Source organism: Saccostrea cucullata, unplaced genomic scaffold, assembly GCF_032062105.1.
Source record: "Saccostrea cucullata isolate Sc308-1 unplaced genomic scaffold, CSIRO_AGI_Scuc_v1 ctg22631, whole genome shotgun sequence".
Lineage (NCBI taxonomy): Eukaryota > Metazoa > Mollusca > Bivalvia > Ostreida > Ostreidae > Saccostrea > Saccostrea cuccullata.
In genome coordinates, this window is record NW_026934606.1 from 1 (window position 1) to 4,202 (window position 4,202).

Genomic DNA, 4,202 nt, shown 5'->3' on the forward strand with positions numbered 1-4,202 from the left:
ATATTCATATATATAATTCTTGTGAGAAGCCCTTTTCATTGAATGCCAACAGCTTTGCCCCTTGGACCTTGACCTTGAGTTGACCACTTTTCAAAAACTTTCACCTTGGCCACAACTTTTGAACAGTAGATACATGGACTTTCATATTTCACAAATGTATTCTTTGTGGCGAGACCTTTCATTTGATACCAACAACCTTGACCTTGAATATGTTTTGTACCTATGGGAAAACTTTAATCTTGACCATAAGTTTTGAATGGTAAGGGCTAGGGCTTTCATACTTCACATTTGTAATTCTTTTGAGAAGACTTTTCATTGAATACCAAGAACGTTAACCCTTTGACCTTGACCTTGGAGTTCAGTGATAATTTCTAAATAGATGACTTATGATAGGGCATTCATATTAGACACAAAATGTCATAAAAATGATATCTCCCCCAAAAAAAAAAAACACCGAAAGCGGGGGACCATAATTCTTTGAATTTGCTTGTTCCCCTTTAAATTCAATGAAATTATCTTTTTTATCAAAATATTCAATTTAAATGAGATAGATTCTACATTGATAAACTACCCCCTAGCTGTGCGTATACAGGTCATACAATATTCATGCAAGAAAAATGTGGACAATCACTTTTTCAATATAAATAAAACCAAACACATTCAACTTTTGCTATGAAAATCTTAAGCTCTTTTTAGTTGATTTTCAAATCAACAATGAAAATCAGCTTGATTCTCGCCATCATTGAACTAAAACGGCATTAAATCCTGCGACAGAAAATCACAGTCTGAATGGTTGACTTTTAAATTGATTCAGGGCAGGGTAAAAAATATCATAGGTATAGAATTTGAGAGAAAATGCATGTATATGCATCGGTCCTTAATTAAAAGATGTGAGATTTTTTAACAAACAAAACGAGGTGATACGTGTACGCGTATATAGTAGTGAGTGAATATGTTGAATTCATTTTAGCTCAACTGACTTGAAAGCTCGAGCGAGTTTTTCTCTGAAACAATTCTGTCCGTCTCTCAGTGTGTGTCTACCTACCTATCTGTAAATTAACTTTTCACATTTTCAACTTCTTAATTCTCAAGAAATGTAAAAATGTGTCACTTTCTCCGTTTTATACTCAAAGTGGATTGCATTTTAAGACACATCACATATATATTATTCATTGGCGTCGGAAGCAAATTGAAAGTGGGGGGGGGGGTAAGTGTAAGAAAATTTTTTTTGGTACCTCCAAAAATACATGACAAGCAAAAAAAAAAAAAAAAAAAAAAGGGAAAAGTCTATTTCCCTAACACGAAAATCCTATTTCGTTGAAGGGGGGGGGGGTAGGTTCGAACTCCAGTACCAAAAATTTCTTCCAAACACCAACAATTTTAACCTATACTCAGACGTTTCTGTGGAAACTGGGGCTAAACTTGCGAAGTTATGTTCTATGTCTATACTAAGTATTTATTTGGAAAAAAATAGGCCTAAGCCCCCCTAGCCCCCCGGTTCCGACGCCTATGTTATTGAGCTTGTTCGCATAAAGTGAGCCAATGCTACGAACATGCAGAGAAATCGTTTTATTTTTTTGGATTTACTTGTACGTGTACATATGTACAACTTGAAAAACCATTTCATTCATTCTTGCAGAAAATTCTCAGTTAAATCAAGAAGAGTTCCACGAATGGGGGGGGGGGGGTAGTTCGAACTCCAGTACCAAAAATTTCTTCCAAACACCAACAATTTTAACCTATACTCAGAGTTTCTGTGGAAACTGGGGGGGGGGGTAAACTTGCGAAGTTATGTTCTATGTCTATACTAAGTATTTATTTGGAAAAAAAGTGGGGAGGCTAAGCCCCCTAGCCCCCCCGGGTTTCCCACGCCTATGTTATTGAGCTTGTTCGCATAAAGTGAGCCAATGCTACGAACATGCAGAGAAATCGTTTTATTTTTTTTGGGTTTACTTGTACGTGTACATATGTACAACTTGAAAAACCATTTCATTCATTCTTGCAGAAAATTCTCAGTTAAATCAAGAAGAGTTCCACGAATGATCCCGGACCGAATCAAGTCCAAGCCCCAGATGCGGGACTCGCTAATGGAGAGTCTGGACATTCTGTTTCCCCGGGCAGGATGCGGGGGAATTGAAGAACTCCTGGAAAAAACTCTCCGAACTCGGCGAACAGTTCGACGAGACGGAGAGAACCTACGCACGCATGATGCTGACGCAATTTGATAGCAATAAGGATGGTGCTATTGCCAAAACAGGTGAAATATATAATAAAAGAAATCAATCAAAGAGAAAGATATTTTTTTGAACGGAGGGATAAACATGAAAACAAATTTTAAATCTTATTTTGGACAATTTTCTCAAGATGCACGGTGCAAGGGGGGGGGGGGGTCCAAGGGTCCATAAACATTCAGTTTGTCTAAAAAAAATTCATGGGGTACACCAATTCTTTGCGATGTAAATTCATTGTTAAATAAAAATAACTGTTGTAGAACTTAGTAACTGTTTCTACTCTGATGATGAACAAATTGAGGATGGTAGCCAGGAAGTACAAGAAACAAATGAAGAAGAAGGCAACCAGGAAACAGTGGAGGAGGAAACACAGGAAGTGACGGAGGAAAATCAGGAAGCAGAAGAAGAGAAGCAGGAGGAAACAGAGGAAACCCAGGAAGTGACAGAGGAAACTCAGGAAGTGACAGAGGAAGTCCAGGAGGTGAACGAGGAATCTGAAGAAAAAGCAGAAGAAAACCAGGAAGTTGTGGAAGAAAAGCAGGAGGAAACAGAGGAAAAGCAGGAGATGATAGAGGAAAGTCAGGACGTGGCAGAGGAAAGTCAGGAGGTGACAGAGGAATGTCAGGAGGTGACAGAAGAAACTCAAGAGACAAAAGAGGAAACTGAGGAAAAAGCAGCAGAAAATGAGGAAGTAACAGAGGAAACAACAGAAGAAGCAAAGGAAAGTACAGAGGAAACAGAAGAAAATCAGACTGCAGTAGAAGAAATCAGCAGGAATTAAGGAAACCAGGAAGCCACAGACGATACACAGGAAAAAAAGGGAGGAATTGGGAATAGGAAGGGGGTGAATAAAAGGTACTTCCCTACAACTCTTTTTTTTTAATGACTGAAAAGTGTGAAATATGATAACCACTCCTACCCCATGTCTTTGAAATATTAAAATTTATGGAAAAAGTATTTCTCCAAAAAATCTGCTGAAATTAGATGTGTAATACCATGATTTTTGAATGTTTTCTTTTGACAGATGTGTCTGCGATGCAGAAGATATGTGCTGTGTATTCTCTGTATCTTCTGATGTACTCAGGACTCGAGTTTACACTCACGTTCCTTACTCACAACAGGCTCAACTAGACAGGTATCTCATCAACAAGTTTTCATAATTTTCATCTCTTCCTCACTTCATCATCATCATCTTTGACTCTCTTTTTATAATTTTCTTTGATCTTTGTTTCTTATTGATCACTTCTTTCTTTCATCATAAACACAGCTAGCATTTAAAAAAATGGATTTTCTGTAATTTTTTGTTCCCAGGACAATGCTTTAAATCAGTTGTTCTTAAGAGCTTTGTTTTTATTTAAAGTATGCAACAAGGGAAGATGTTTTTCTTTTTGGGGACCATCATGGCCTTAGTGCAGGGTAAGTCAATTGGCTGTACAAATTTTTTAAGATTTTCTGCTGTGTTAATTGATTTTATGTACCTCACAAACTTTGAAGCCAGTAGTAAAATAAAATTATGGAATCAACTGAATTTATGGAAAACAATTAGTTGATACTTTTTTTGCATAAAAATACTGGTGGTTATGTTAGAAGGATACCTGCAGGGAAAGAAGTGAAGATAGCCCCTGGTAAATTTTAGGCCCTTTTAAAAATTTTTTCCCAGATAATTTTAAAAGAGTTTTTTTATTACAAAATAAGAAATTTTTAAAATTTTAAATTTTGGAGAGAAATTTTATACACATTTCCGGGGGAAACTGCCTCTATTTCTGCAGTTATTTTGGGTAAAAGAAATGGTTGCATAGTCAGATATAATGCTAAAAATATACATGTATTTTTAAAGCATTTCTTAATTTTATATGCAATTAAGATAATATTTGCAATTTCAGGGAATGCATTTACCCCAGCCTTTTGTGTATGGCCTTTGCCTACAGTGCTAGCATGATGTACATAGGACTGACATTGTTTGCCTTTGGT

At 36.6% G+C, this 4,202-nt stretch overlaps 1 pseudogene; it reads left to right on the forward strand.

Annotated features, from left to right (window-relative positions):
* The first annotated feature begins 2,039 nt into the window (after window positions 1–2,039).
* On the forward strand, window positions 2,040–3,012 carry LOC134241047 (glutamic acid-rich protein-like; annotated as a pseudogene).
* Window positions 3,013–4,202: the final 1,190 nt, after the last annotated feature.